We start from the raw sequence: 16042 nt of genomic DNA on the forward strand, positions 1-16042 counted from the left end.
AACTGCATTTTGCACTCAGATGAGGCGGAATAATTTGTAATGTTTACGAACAGCTGTCTAAAAAACACTTAAGTTTACGGAGTGCCCTGTAAATCCTGGGCCGTCAGCAGGGCGCGCGCTGCCGCCCTCTGAGACGGCGTCCGACAGGCCCGGGGAACAGATTAATGCGGGTAAAGGAGGGGGTGACCGGCGACAGACTCGCTCAATCGGAAATTGAAATATTCACTGACCGTGCCCCGGACCTACCAGCGTTTTAGTAACGCTGTACTACTGGGATAGCTTTCGATTCCATTAGGATCAGCGCCACTGGAATTAGGCAGCAGAGGAGGACAAAATTATGTGGCAGGGTTAACCACATTATGCGGCAGATAAAGACTAATTATACGGCATAATGCGCCACATTATTACCTCATTATTTTGTCATTTTTACACGTTAACACAACATAGACAAAGGTTTCACCTCAGTAGTACCAGTTTAAGAACCCAATGAAGCAAGAAGCGACAGAAAGGTGACCAGGCAGTCTTTACGAAGGACCGCCCACTGTGGCAACACGTGTCACTGCGCTTTTAGCCACCTTTGATCTGTTTAAGATCGATTTTTTTTAACGTCCAGATTATGCAACAGATGAGGGGTTATGCGGTAAATACGGCAAACTCATAAATATGAGGAAAACTCAGTGACTGCCAAATTGCATAACTTCTGAGGCCCTGATTATGAGCAGTCAACTTCTATGGATTTAAGGTAAAAGGTGAGGGTGGGGCATCTCCAGACAGTAAAGGTGGAATCCGTGTCATGCTGGAAACCCTGTTCCACTCCAGGGCTTTCCTTTTACAAACCATTCTAATCTGTCACCTTTCAAATAATTGTTTATATATGATGTGATTCAAAACTACAGCTCCCAGAATTCTGTATGGTGTAAATTGAGAGCCCTGGACCAGAATCCCATAGATATAGAGTCATCTGCAGCATAGTGCCACAATACTGTCTTTAAAATTTCGACCTTCAGCAATATTGACTTCAATAGATCAATTTACACAATATTTTCAAGGTAACTGGATGTGGAATTAAAATAGTAAATTTACACACTCCTAAGTATGCTTACCTTGACAATATTGTGCAAGTTGATATCTTGCAGCCGATATTTTTGTTGATCGATATTTCTGTATTTGATACTGTGACATACAATCTCCATCTACTCAGTGCTTAATTTGTGCCTGTGTTTGCCAGTGCTCGGCACCGGTACTTAATTGTTCATTCCTGCCCTTACTGAAGACAGTCCACCACATGGTGGAGCTGTCTGACTGTTTTTGTAAGGAGCACATCATTTTAACAATTAAATTCACATTTAAAAAATAATTCTAGAGTTCCCAGGCCATTCTTCGTGTTTGGGTGGCCTGGAATCGTTCAAAGTGTCCCATCTACAGGAAGCTGTGATGTGGCAGTGATGGCAGTTCTAGTCAGTAGTGCAACCTGCAGTGGCCGCCTGAGAAGTACCGTGTGCCCTGGCACTTGTTTATTTACACGTTAGACACTGCATGTGCTAGGCCTCCTCTGTCTGCAAAGCAAGAACATGTACAACATAATGAAAGACATCTAGAAAATACTCAGGACTGCAGCTGTCTTTTAATGACATGCAAGAATATATCTGCAGATTTTAGTCCTTGCCACTGCAGGAGGAACTTAAGCAGGGCTTCTCAGGGCAGGTGTTTTGGAACCGAAAACAGGGCTCAGCACCCTGAATTTACATTTCATAGAATATCGAAGACAAAAATGTCGACCTGACAAAGTATTGTGGTCAAAAACATGAACTTCGGGGGAGGAGCCAAGATGGCGACCGGGACGGCAGCGTAGATTCCCGGCTCCGTGAACCTCCGCATCCCGCACGGATATCCTGCACGAGATCCTCAGTCTGCGCTATGAGATCGTGTTTGTGAATGAGAGTGGCAACCGATCGTGTAACTCCGAGGTTTCTGGCTGCCGTACCGCGGGAGAAATCTGCAGTTGAACTTTGCGGCCCGTGCAGCCCCGGAGCCGGGACCTCGAGTGGACGCCTTGGCCGGGTGGCAGTTTAACAACAGCGGCCTGTGGTGACTGGGTGGAGTCGGTCCACCGGAGCGGTGCTGCCCTCGGCCTGCATTTTGCCGTAGTCGCTCCCACTGCTAAGCGTAGCGGACCGAGGACATGCCCGGGGGTGCAATTCTCAGATTCTTCGGTGCTTCCCCCTGCCTTTGACGGTGAGCTGCCCGGACGCCGCCTCTAGCTCGCCCTGATCCTTGCGGGCTGCTCCCGGCTTTTCGCGGGAGCTGGTCCGTGGCGGGGACGACTGTTGCCCGTGACCACGCAACGGCTGGATTTGTGCCTGCCCCCGGACCCCTGTCTTCAGCGACGTGGACCTCGAGGCGCTTGTCCCTGGGTCCCGGCCCCAATACGAGTCGGGCCTTCCCGGCGGCCATCTTGTTGCTATGCAGCCTACCAGCCTGTCCACTGGGTCGCAGCAGGATTGGGAGTGTGTGACTTTTGGGAGTGTGGCGGAGCGATCGCAGAGAGCTGTGCTGGGGTACGGCGACCTCTTAGAGGCCCTTGGTGCCCTTCATTTCTCCTTGGCTCGTGGCGCCGGGGTCTTGGGGAGCAAGCTCGATGGTGTGGCATCAGCGTTGGGACAGTGGCGGCGTGCTGGTCCACAGGTACACAGGGGCTTCCCACACTGCCCACAGGAGGATAATGTCGCGGCCACCCCTGCGATTAGTGCACAGCCAGACACTCCGGACAGTATACTACCGTGTGATCGGCTAACTGAGGGTTTGATCTGTTCCGGAGGTATTGGACCTGAGTGGAAGGTGGTGGCCTTGTCCCGTGCACGGCCTCCGGCGACCCAGGGACAATTCCAGCGACGTTTGTCTACTTTGGCTGATTCAGCCTTCCTGGACCTTGTGTGCAGTGCAGATCCTGGGGCAGCACTGGGAAAGACGTCCCTCCATGATGCGGACTATGTTGGTACTCAGAGACTTCCACCCCACCTGTGTGCGTCGCTTCCCGGTTGTTTTTGGACACTCCTTTACCTTGGAACATCGGACATGGTGCTGGGTCGAGGGGTAGGCATGGGCAGAATTGCAAAGAGTGGTCAAGGATGAGGCTGATCCTTCGGGGGTGGTCATCTAGTAGACGGGCGGACTCATGGTTGCATACTCTCATGGTTATTAGCATAGTTGGTGCATAATGCTCCCCATTCCCCCTTTTTTGATATGGTCGATTTGGTGCTGCTTATTGTTTGCTGTGGGGAGACTTCACCGTGCGGGAGGGAGAAGCCGGGGGTATGTTTTGAAGGCCCTCCTCCAGTTTATTATACTTTCTCCACCCCCCCGTCTGGTGGGGTTCTTTCTTACTCCTTTTTCCCTGTTTCTTCTATATTTCAGGTCTAGTTCCAGGGCGACAGGCACACTGCTGGGGGGGGGGGGCATACTCATTTCCAGAGGTGCAGGGTGGGGGGTTGGGGGAGGGGACTCTTTAGTCTTTATCTCTTTTTCCATGGCCTCCTTTTTCTTCTCCGCTTCTTCTTGTTTTTTCTTTTCTGGGATCAGCGCGGTACACCTCCTTTTTTGTGAATCGTCGCCTCTTCATGTGTGCCACAGTTTCCGGGGTGTTCTATGGGCGTTAGGTACCGGGGCCTGCAGGCGCAACTGTTTTTGATATTCTTCCCCATCCGGAATTTCCCGTGTCTGCGCCATTGATCCAATAGATTGCGGCTTATTGCTTACGTCTATTATTCTTGCCCCTTATCGCTGTTGGGAAATTGTTTGGCACCTGATCCTACTGTCTTGTTTCATTATAAAATGAAAAACCCTTTTTCTCCTGGTGTCCTACCTGCGCGGCTCACTGGCCGGACTATATTGGAATGAAGATTCTGCTCTCCGAGGTGCCGCCTGTGTTTACATTTGCTTTTATTGCTCTGATTGCTTAGCGGCCGGCCCCGGGGGGTTGTAGGCCCATACTTGTTAATGATTGAAATGTCAATAAAGGTTTTTCAAAAAAAAAAAAAAAAACATGAACTTCTAGAACAGGGGTCTCCAACCTTCTCTGTAGTGAGAGCTACTTCTGCTCAAGGAAAGTCTTCCCGAGCTACTAGCAAATTTTATACCTGTAAAATAGTGACTACAACTACACTATGACCACCCAAAGCAAGATTTTCAGTAGTTACCACCTAAGTATACCAAGTGTGGTTACCAGCAGAAATGCTGGGAGAGAGTTCTTCAGGACGGGCGAGGGGAGGCAACCTAGGGTGAGGTACAGTCAGGATACAGCCCCTGGGGAAGACCCGCCTGCAGAGGATATAAATTACCCTCATTGCACCAGGGTCGAAACGTCGACACTCTCCCCCAGTGGGCCTGTACATGATATTATCCCAGCCTACCTTTTCACAGATGAATGTTCTCTGTGCATCATCAGAAAATCATGAAATTAATATTTGAAAATCCATAAGGGACTGGCCTATCTGTAAAACTGGTGCCACTATGAAGCACGTTAATAAGGATACCAGAATGTGTAATTGATTGGTTATTGAATTTGCCTTTTGGATTCCCCTCCTTTATATCTGTTCTACCTCACAAGCACTTTCCTTTTTCACACTCCCCTTGGAGCAACCTCTTTCCCTATTTGGAGCATTGAATATGGTGATCTGTTATAAAAGTAACTAAATAATAAACAGTCACTATTGGAGCGATATTTTGTGCCTTTGTGTCTTTTGAGGATATACTTGTTTGCATTGTAAAGAAAATGGTGGTACATTAATGATACAATGCTAATTCTATATGTACCGGATGCCCTTTGACTAATGAATGTTTTTCATAACTGAATTGTAGCTTTAAAGAAGTCTAGGACCGTTGTTTCCTATACCAATCTATACCCAGGTCAGTGGACAATTGTGGGTTACCCCATTATATCATAATGGATGCTCACCATAGCACCATGGATGCCTGGATTATGCCAGTAATGCCCACCATTATACTAGGGCGACAGTTGTGCAAAGGCTGGAAACCAGAAGGATCAGGGATAAGACCACATATCAGCCATGACCATTAATATGCCAGGAATAGGTAAATACAGGCCAGTCCTGCTCAGAGTAGGTCTATGATAGCTGCCAGCATACCACAACTAGACCAAAAATACTAAAATAGTCAAGGATGACCATAATTGTGCCATTGGCAGTATTATGTCAGGAATGGACATAATTATGCCAAATATAACACTCTTATCATGGGGTAGCATACATATTTGGCGGTTCTTGGCACCAGGCATAGTTTCAGGAAGCAACAGTGTTTATTATGGGCACACACATAAATGTTGATGAATCTCTTAATTTTCTCTGGTCTGGATCATACCCTGTTCTCCTCAGGTCTTGAGCTGATCATGCATCTAACTGACACATTTTCACTCTGACTCCTGCAGTCCCGCACTTTGGTGATTCAGCACTGATTACAGCTCAAGCTACTGCTGCCATACGTTTTTGATGGTGCACTGTTCACACACATGTTGTGACTGATAAAGGAGGGACTGCAACATGGTCAATCTCCTTGTGGCTTAATTATATTGAGATTGGATACAGACTGTCATGTAGCAGGTCCTATGAGCTCGCACAGTGTGTGTTTGAGTGTTAGTATGAGTTACTGTGATAAGTTTGGCTGGCTGTCACTCTTAGGGGGATCTTGAGATGAAGAGTGCTGCCTTCTTTAATAGGCACCTACTCTGAAATTGATACTGGGCTTGACTTCACCTCAGAGAGCTACTTTGAAGGTACTGGCGAGCTACCAGTAGCTCCCGAGCTACTCGTTGGAGACCCCTGTTCTAGAATATTGTGAATTTATGTCTATATATGTGAGTATAAATGTACTATCCTTAACTCCACCTCTAAGTAGTGATGTTGCTGAAATACCTACTTCTGGAGTAAACAATGGTAAACCTATATTTACATATATGTGCTTACTTTTACAATATTATGGTAGTTTAGATTTTGTAGACAATATTTCAGAAGATTGGTGTTAAAATCTCAGGATTCTGGCAGATAACCTGGACTCAGTATGTGGCTAGGAAAGGTTTCATCCAGTTTAAGGGCCTCATGCCCGGTGCAAGGAGGCCGCAACATTTCAACCCATTTAATTCACGCCACCAATATAAGTTTATAGTTCTGACTGATGAAGTAAGAGGGGTGCAAGAACTTCACGCCTTATGCATTTCTGATATTAGGGTAAGTTACGCAATGTTACCATATGTGCATCTATATTATTTGAGTTTTATATAGCACTAGCTAGATCCGAAGGTATCAGAGCGCTTTACATGTTATGTGATAACGGTTACAAGAGTGACAAACCTCTCTGTGGCCACCTATTGGTTTGTGAGCTCACACATTTGGTTTCTGATTGGACCTGGGGACAGTTTGATCTTGGGTGAAAAAGTCTGAAACACTCCGAATCTGGTGATACGGCAACAACCCACGCTGGGCCCTCCCACCAGAACAGGACTCTATAAGTGCTGGATGAGATAAGGGTTTCTTAAAGAGGACTTGGTTCAAGGCAGCCATTGCAAACCCAGCATTTCCCACACCTCTGTATGAGGTGTGCGAATCACAAGTTTGGTGGGGTGGAAAGCTCTGACAATACCAGTTTACACAACATCCTTGCTCCACCGTGCAACGTCATCTGCCGATAAGAATTGTGTGCACTCATCCTGAATCCAATGCACAAGGCTCTCTCTAAGGCCCTCATTATGAGCGGCTCCGTAAATGGTGTGATGTTTTTCAGACCTGACAATGTCAGACTCCGCTGAGCCGAAACTTATCAGCTGCAATAAATACAACCCAATTACTAGTTTTGGGGGAATAACATTTGGATTTTGGTGCTTACCAAAGAAATCTGCATTTTCTGGTCAATGACTGGCATGTTTCCCCAAATAACTATCGTCTGTTTTGATATTTATCACAAAACTCATAATTGCGATATTTGCGAAAACAGGAGTTACAACTCGTATCACAATTAACTGGGCAGCTTGTAATGAGGGCCTCAGCATCTCCTTCCAACGCTAGCGGATTTCATTACAAGAACGGAGGCTACCATTATGCATAACATCTTTTATTGCCACTCCTCTATTAGTCTCCAGCCACACTTCACAATAATCGGGATTGTGTATGTGTTTCGTGTCATGTTAATGACTTCAGCTAGCAACTCCGCCATGGATGCAGGGGCCTGTTCGGAGGCAAACTGTCCTCCAACACAGCAACAACCTTAAATTTAGCAGGTCGCAGTGGCTGGCCTGGCTGAGGCATTGCCTGGCTCACCAAACTCAAAGTGACCCCTTTGCCCACTACATTTGGTTATCCTGGTCTTTCAGAGGCACACATGGTAATTCACAAGTCCACCTCTGTCCTTAGCCACTCCCTAATGGTAAAGATGCAGGGTTCAATGCACCTTGTAATAAAGCAGAATCTGGTAGATAGAATAAAAAATAATATGCAAATTATCATCATTAAAATTAACCATATGCAAATGTGCCGCTTATATATTCATGTTGGAAATCCAGAAAACTTGAGCAGGTTTTACTTTCCATCAGATCTACGAGCTGGACCTAATCTGTATTCCTTCTCTTCTGTGGATCATAAACAATTTCAGGTTCCCTTCAGAGCTCTTGCTATCAGCATGTGGTGCATGCCTCCAGTGTGACAGCTCGAAGACCAGGGCCTGTGATGGAACCTCTAACGCGCTCCCCGGTAGGCACTAGATCATCTGCAGAAGTTCGCTCTCGACAGATATCCACAAAGCCCCGGAGACCGCGCTTGTTATCTTCTCTGATTCGTTGTTTATCCTGCCTTTTATAACAATAAACATTAATTGGGAGAGTTAGGCAGCTGTGCAAGGAGCTGTTTTTCAGCTAAGAAGGACAATGGCTTTTGAGAAGGCGCTGCCAAGATCTTCGCAAACAAGACGTAGATTTGTGGATCAGCAGCGCGGATGGAAAAGGTCTCCAGGCTTCGTGATAGAGGACGAAATCACAGTGCCAGAGAATCCAGTGCCCTGCCTTGACGCAGAAGCAGAAGCAGTGTAGAAAAGCCTACCGGGGGTTTGAAGATTTCCAGAATGATTGTTTTATGTGAGTACTCAAACGGTGCAGTATTCGAGGGCGCTAGATGAGCAATAAGGAATTCACGCTTAACCGAAAGAGGGCATCAGAGGGACCCTTAGGAATTGCATCTTCACAAGGCTGGAGGAACAGAGAAGGGACGAGGCTATGGCACCGGTGGGCATCCACCTTGGGACGACTCAACAATGTTATACTGTATAGTTATTGTGATACTGTTCCAAGATGGCTGCCATGTTGTATCTAGAGGCACATGATGGCCATCTTAGAATTATAGAAAATAACCATCCCAGATTGCTGCTCACCGCAGTTGACTTTGATAATACTAGTGCCATCATTTTACAAGTACTGGCAAGACCAACACTGACAGCAAACAAGCATTGACAAAGTTAGACTGATTGGTGTAGATGAGGCTTATTCCAAGTAAAAGAAAACGTGGGCTACATCCAGAAAGAAACTGTGATGCCGTCACCTCAGAGACAAATGTCGTTCCTGCCCAGCAACCCTCTGTGAGAGACCACGACCCTACCCACCCCACTTACCTGATACCTTGACTGCAGTTTCCACTGATCTCCCCAAGGAACGCTGGCCACAGCTAAAAGAAAGAAACAAACGTCACGTTAGGAGAGGGGAGGGTCAACCAAAAAAAACACCAAAACTGATGACGTGCTACCTTTTGCAGGAGAAGGGGAGAGGAGCGAAGGTGGAGAAAAGGATGTCAAATGTAGAAGCGGTCTCAGGAAAAAGGAGAGACGCCGACTCGGATGAGGGGAGAGACGCCGGCTCGGATGAGGGGAGAGACGCCGATTCAATAGGCAAGACGCCGACCCAGAGGAGAATCACAAGGACTGTTCTGGTACGTTGGAGAGTGACGAAGAGACGACTGTGGAGAGTTCCCATGAAGCAAGAAAGGAGACGCGAGTAGCAGATATCATGGAAGGGATACAAACGGAGGACGAGGAGAGCTGGACGGAGGAGAGATGGTCTCCATAGCCTATGCAGAGACACCCGCCACAACTCTGGAGAATTGTGGCTATGGCGGGAAGCGAACAGGAGGGGGTTGGGCACCATCAAAAAAAAGGAGAGGAAAAGAGGACAGGAAACAACTTCACAAGGGGAGGGAGCAGGTGTCCCAAAAAAGGGAGGCTACTTAAGGGCACTTAAGTCACTCTCAGACCTAGGAGGGTCTCAGGGCACTTGGAGGCGAATACAGCCTGGAGACAAGGTTGATATAGTGCATCTTGGAGAAGGAAGTCAGACCCCGTGAAGGGGAAAAGGTAACATAGGACCGGTGAACTTTGCCTGAAACACCCCGAAAGAATCACAAGGGGTTCCCCTGTATGTGCACGATATACACTGGTAATGGTGACAGAAGCACATTGGATTGGTTAATAGGATCCCATGTGGGACTGGAGTAAGGGAACCATGGCTCTCACCATAACAGTTTAGTACTCCGTATTATGTAATAAATCACTTACCTGCGACTTATCCTGTTTCTTGAGGGGCGCTGGTGGCAGCCATCACCCAGGACCTAGAGGGAAGAAAAAGAGAAAGGCTATTACCCAGGTGACGTCATCCCCCAGGAGAGACTACCAGGAAAAACTCTGGTTGTGATACCTGGCTGCATCCCTATGTACATTTGTCCTGAGTAAAGTTAGTAAAAAGACATCATACGCAAACTAGACGAGCCTCCCAAGCCTTATTTCAGACCATCCCACCACACCCTCCTGTTACCCGTCACTGATATACGCACTGTGGTGTTGAGATATGGCACCCAACTCTTGCTCTTCTACAGCATAGTGCTACACTCTCTTCTGATATCAAGGGAGCCTCTGCCACCGCTTCGATTGTGGCTGGGAATATCAAATCCCGAATATCGACAGGACAGACTACGGTTACAACAGTACAGAGGCACAAAATGTCCAAAGGAAAGAACTATGGGTTTACTATTCTTAAGTCCACATCTACGTGCCTTGAAGAGATATATATCACCAAGGGACGTACACGTGGAGTTATATACAGAAAATACATAGAAGCTTACATTTCTATATATTGGTCTTTCAATATTGTTATAGCGATATTCTGTCCCCTCGATATTCGGGATTCGATGTTCTCAGCCTACACCACTGCTTCTGTTTGAACTGTTGTCTATGATGAGTCAAATCTCATTACTCTCCGAGTTTGGGCAACACTTCCTCAGGCTAGGTGCCCAGAGGGAAATTCCTTCAACAGTGATAGGAGGAGGTGTTCTCTCTTCTACAGAACCAGCCCAGCGGTGTCTCACATAGGTTGGGCGAGCCAATAAGGTCCATTCAGATAAACTGCGGGTCAGCTTATCTTCTGTGGATATGTTGAAAATCTGGCTTGGATCCGGCCTTAGGTCCTATGCTCGTCAACCCTACACCAGATAACTATGAAGACAAACCCTTTACCAGTGCTTAATTTGAGCTGATGGTTTCCGGTGCTTGGCATCAGCATTTAACTGTCAACACCGGTGCTTGTGGCAGTCTGCCACAAGGTGGCGCTGTCTGGGATGACCACAACAACAGTCAATTATTCATTCAGTATACATTCAAAATTACTATTACCTGCCTCCCAAGCCATTCTTATAGCTTTGAGGGCCTGGAATAGTCTAAATTGTCACACTTGTAGGAGTGTGATGGTTAGTAGTTGTGTTGTTACTATCATTGGCAGCGCTGACCGGGGCAATGTGTGGTGCAAGCTGCACTGGCCTCCCGACGAGAGTCCTGACACTTTTTTTTTTTTTTTACAAATTAAGCACTGCCCTTTACCAAGGTGGGGGTTTAACAGGATAACATCAAAACTGGGGCGTGGACACAAGCATACACATTTGTTCTACAACAGGCACGGAGACATTTCCATGCCTCCCCATCCTTTCCAATGCCCCCCCTTCCTGCTGGAAGATGCTTCTGGGGATGAAGGCTTCGGTAGGATGAATGGAGGAGGCGTGCCCACCCTCCAGAATCTTTGTAGTGCCAAGATATGGCTATTTAGGAATCCAAGGCGGGAGAGGCCATTGTGTTCTCCTCATTGAAGTTGCCGCGCGAGCCGGTCTCCATTGCCAGCCGTGCCCCTGGAGGGCAGATTCCCACAATGAGGCGCTAATGCCACAAGTGGAGAATAACGAACATGGCTAATGAGGCGCCGCGCCAAGGAATGCGCAGGGTCGCCAGCCACGCCCACTTCTCTGGTGGGGTCTCCTAATTGGATGCCCCTTCAGGGCTTCCAATTGAGTGGCAACAGGGAGGTCATGGACACAGAATATAAAGACCCCTAGGACAGCTCAGTGGGTTAATGTGACTGCTGCCAAGCTCTCTGTGTAACCTACCGGCCACAGGCCCCAACAATGGTTGCTGTAAATCAATGTTTTGCTCTTCCGGTGGTAGGATGGGTAATATTTATTTTACAAAACTACAGAGGAATGCTCCTTTTTTAGCATGCATAATTTTAGCCCCAGATGGGCTGCATTGGCAGATGTGTGAAGGAGGGTCTGGGTGCGGTGGTGCTGGACGTGTAGACACAGGTGGACAAAACATCCAAGGGTCGTGGCTGGCGCAGACTGGATGTCTGACTCTAGCTTGGCCCTTGTCCCATAAGCACTTCAGAGGCAAAACAGAGTCGAGTCCAGATTCACAGGAAGTGCCTTCTCATGCTTCACATGAGCACACAAAATCCTCTCAAAAGTGCTTTCCTGCGGAGTATGTCTGTAGCCAGGCGTAGCTGCCCCGTGCATACCCCGACTCTGAGACCAAGCGAGGTCAGAGCTCTCTTTGTTTAACTAATGGGGGTAATTGCCCGTATTGAGGGGTTTAGTTCGCCATGGTTATCTTCTGTGTTAAATTGGTGAAGGCAGTATTTTTTCAAGACCGCCATCCCGCCATTATATACATGCATCGTGTCACACTGATTTAAACAAGTGACCAGTGTGCTAATCGAACACACTGCGCTAATTGGGGCTGGAATTACTCAACACAAAGCACGGTCCCTTGGGAGTGCGTAGAGCGTTCAGCACCAGAGACGTAGAGCGCGCGCCCCTGGCGCCTGAAGCGTAGCCACGTCCACGGCTGTGACGTCTTCCGCTCGGCGTGCTCGGTGTAAGTGACGGCGCCAGGAAGCACGTTCCTGTGCCTCTTGGCGCTCCCTTAGCCAAGACCGTTTCCAGACATGGCCTTCTCTGACACAGAACAGAAATGGTGACAGCTGAACTGTTCCATTTCTAACCAGGAAACCTGGCCTCAAATCTCGGCTTCACCACATGACCAAACTGTGTAATCCTACACAAATCACTGGGCGTCGCTGGGCCTCGTCTTGAGCGAGTGTCATATCGGAGACCATAGGGAAGGAGTTCAGTTCAGGAAGTGTGCTGTAGAAAAACCTAATTTATGTATATTTAATAGACAACATTGGTGCACATAAAGGGAAAATATTGGACATGTGTGCAGTGCACATGACAAACTGACATCTCTAGGTTCACTCATATCCGTGTCAGAGCACCATAGCCGGGAAAAGGTTCGTATTTAAAAACTATTACTAGTTACAGATGTCGATGCAGCACCACCATCTAATGTACTAAGGCAGGCAATACAGAAATAACCTATTTTTTTCTGGAAGAATCTTTACCATAGTTTTACATGACATTGGCTATATCACAAACATGCTGAATGCTTTGATGACTCGGCTCATGCTTTTGGCTAGCCCCCCTCCCTCCCCCGCCAGACATCTAGCTTAGCTCTCCTTAAGATTTGGCTAACAAAAAAAAATATATATATTTTGTAAAATAGCAATGTAAAATAATTGTATATATTTATTTTAAATCTAAAATTAACAAATGTTACAATACATTAAAACTAATGTATATTAACTACTTAATTAACTAGATAACATTTAATTTAAAAGTAATATCACAAAAGAAAACATCAAAAAACGCCTACATTAAAATGTAAGTAATACGTTTTATTGTATAGTTAATTAAAACCATAACAATGTAAAAGAAAATCAACATAATACACTGAATTTACAAAGTACTTAATTAGCAATACAATTAGCAAGATTCCATTATTCGAGTAGTTTGCACAGTATACCTTGTTTGAAGTGCAGAGTGCATAGATCCAACTAAATCTAAAATAGACAATTTCATTCCTAAGGTTAAACATAATTACATAACCACTAAAACTTTGTCAGTGTAAAAACATGTTCACAATACGAGGTAGGCAATGATTACACTGAGCTGTTTTATAAATGCGGCAAGCTAAATTGCATTGACACCAAGTGCCTTTCCGTGTACACCAATGAAACAATACAATATAGAGGGACAAAGTGGTTATTGCACGCTAGAACTATCACACCCAGTGCCTCCGGTATACCCTCTAATGCTTAATGCTAACTGGGATTGTCCCTCCTGTTACCTCCGGCCTATTCCTGGTACCACCCTCTCCAAGGGGGAATGCAAAATGCAAGGGTACCCACCAAAATACCCAACATAATCTTCATTTAGGGGACCCTTAAAAGTGCAAAGGCATTCCTTCGAAGAGATTTTTAACCCGATAAACGAGCATCGTCTATTCGAAGAACACCATTTTCCAACTCAGCTCTTACTTACACCCCAACTGTTGAGCAGATAGACCTGTTCATATTACAAATGATGTAATTAATATCTGACATTGTTTCAAAGGGAGGGCTGTCGCCCAAACATTCAATAAAGATGGATTTAAAATATTCACAAATTTAGCACATCTCCCCAGCACCCTAGGTGATTTACTGCTAAAGCAAAAGGAAGATGCCTGTGCACAAGAACCTACTCCCTCTCCCAGAAAAATAGGCTTCAGCAGTAGTCGCCTTTGAGGATCTAAAGCAGGGCAGCAGCACAACAAATGAATCCATGATTCTTGATAATTGTGGCCTAACCTGCAATTATTATCAACACCCCAGCCAGCCCAGCGCGGGTTAAAATCCCTTATTGGTAGCGCAAGTAGTCTCATATAAAGGATTCGAGCCGGAGTAGTTGCGTTGATGAAATCCAAGAAATATTTGTGTGGTTTCCCAACGCGATAGGAATCCTTTAGAGGCTGCGCCAACCCTCGGCTATCAACGGGGAGTAAATCCTGTTCCCAGGAAGCCACTTTCATTTGCTTGTTGATGGCGGTCTTCCATGCAAAATATGGGATGGCGCCATCCCCAAGGCAGAAACTTCCATCTTGAACAACAAAATCACTTCATTAAGTTGAGTGGACCATGGGTTGCCTGGATTGTTATAAATGGTTCTCAAAAGGCATTTTACAGAAATTTTGGGAGCCCTCCTGCACTTGATGTAATATTTTAACATGGAAGCCTTATACTCGATTGATTGAGTTACTAGCCCTAGCTCTAATCTTAATCTGGAGCTTCGGACATGTCGCGGTTGATGGAATAATTTTTTGTTTGCTCTAATATGACATAACCCCAAGGTAGCGTCCAATGCGCCTGGATAAGAAAATGACAGTACTGCAGGGCTGGGATTATGGCTGCCTTCGGTACTCTTAAGATAGGGGAAGCCGAAGCGCTGCTTAGTAAGCAATTTAATTGTCCAATCGCATAAGTAATGGCTGCGGCCTTATTTTTAAGGTCTTTTACTTGGGCAACAGCAGAGCCAGTTTCTCTAAACCACACGCCCAGATATTTATAATGCCTTGCTGTAGTGATGGTCTTACCTTGCAATTGCCTAGTCGCCATCTTCTTCCTTCGGGAACCAATGAATATCAGGACGTCAGTTAAACTAATTCACCTGTAGATGGTTAGCCTAATTAAATCTACTTAAGGCGTCCAGAGCACTTTGCAAACCCGACTTAGTGTGATCCATGAGCACAATGTCGTCAGCGTATTGAATTATTTGTAAGCGGACTGAGCTTAGCTTTGGAGGAACCAAACTACAGGCATCCAGTGCTTTCCCTAGATCAGCCGTATACAAATTAAACAGCATAGGTACCAAAACAGAGCCCTGTTTTGGCTCACGGTTTGTTTTTACTTTCTGTGTTACTGTCATTGAGCCGGTTTTCACCTGAACCCAAGTCTCTGTATGTAATGAAATGATAGCTCTTAGCAGATTTGATGGTGCCCCAAGCCGCGAGCTTCCTCCAAAGGGTGCCCCTGTCCACCCTATCAAAAGCTGCACTGTAGTCTATAAAACAGCAAAGGAGAGGTGGTCTATTCCTCAGAAGGGCATGGTACCGTAGGACAGAAAGAGCTTTAATATTATCTACCGGGGATGCCCCAGCCCTAAATCCTGTTTGAAAAAATGGCAAAATATCCTCCTTGGCCACCTAATTTTCTAAATGTTCTAATAAAATTCGGGCATAAACTTTTGCCTCAATATCAAGTAGGGTAACCAATCTATAGTTTGTGCTTAGGGTCCGATCTCTGCTCTTGAATATGGGGCATAAAACGGATCGTCTCCAGGCCTGTGGGATATCAGCGTTTAAAGAAAATGGTTATAAAGAGCTGACAACACGGTTGCCCAACTTATATCTGCCTCCTTGAAAAGGCCAAGCAAAAGACACACAGCTGATGGATGTAATGCAGAACAAATCAAAACATTCACCCTCAGTCAAGCGATCTGGGGTAAATCCATCATTCCTTTGCTCACCATGCCACCCCAGTTTAGACCTGGCCATATGCAAATCAGTCTTGACCTTGTGCCTCATGGGAAAAGTCCAGCCCGAACTGCCAAGCCAGGTCCTCCCTGGACTGGAAACAAGCTTCCCAGGACCGGTTTCGGGGTTTCACCCCTCATCAGCCAGGATAGCTTGAATCCAGTGGCACAGTGAGCCCGGGACCTACGTCTGGGCATACCTGGCGCACTTAGGTCGAGAAAGCAAAAGACACACAGTTGATGGACGGAATGCAGAACAAATAAAAACATTCACC

The 16042-nt window shown here is 46.3% G+C and overlaps 1 protein-coding gene across 1 annotated transcript in view; it reads right to left on the bottom strand.

The window, feature by feature from the left end:
- TIPE1 (TNF alpha induced protein 8 like 1) overlaps positions 1–9653 on the bottom strand; it is a 315379-nt gene extending 305726 nt beyond the window's left edge. Inside the window, exons 1-2 of the mRNA XM_085638459.1 lie at positions 9601–9653; positions 8665–8717 (exon numbers count right to left, since the gene is read on the bottom strand). The gene's annotated coding sequence lies outside the window, so the exon portion shown is untranslated. The remainder of the gene's footprint in view (positions 1–8664; positions 8718–9600) is intronic.
- Positions 9654–16042: the final 6389 nt, after the last annotated feature.

The sequence above is a fragment of the Triturus cristatus genome, chromosome 12, assembly GCF_964204655.1.
Source record: "Triturus cristatus chromosome 12, aTriCri1.1, whole genome shotgun sequence".
Taxonomy (NCBI): Eukaryota; Metazoa; Chordata; class Amphibia; order Caudata; family Salamandridae; genus Triturus; species Triturus cristatus.